Here is a 209-nt window from a genome sequence, read left to right on the forward strand (position 1 = left end):
TGATTCAGGGTGTGTCTACCGTAGCTGATGGCCCACAGTTATACACCCTCGTCAACGGATTAACGGGGGAGGTAGATGGCGACGTCTGCCTCGAGGCTATGCCTGCAGTAGATGCTCTTCTTGAGCTGGACGAGATGTCCCTTAAAAAGTCCGACAGTGCCTTGAAGGCAGGCGATTTGGCCGAAGTGGTCATTGTACGACCGGACGAG

The sequence above is a fragment of the Plasmopara halstedii genome, assembly GCF_900000015.1.
Source record: "Plasmopara halstedii genome assembly, contig: Scaffold_1343, whole genome shotgun sequence".
NCBI classification, from domain to species: domain Eukaryota; phylum Oomycota; class Peronosporomycetes; order Peronosporales; family Peronosporaceae; genus Plasmopara; species Plasmopara halstedii.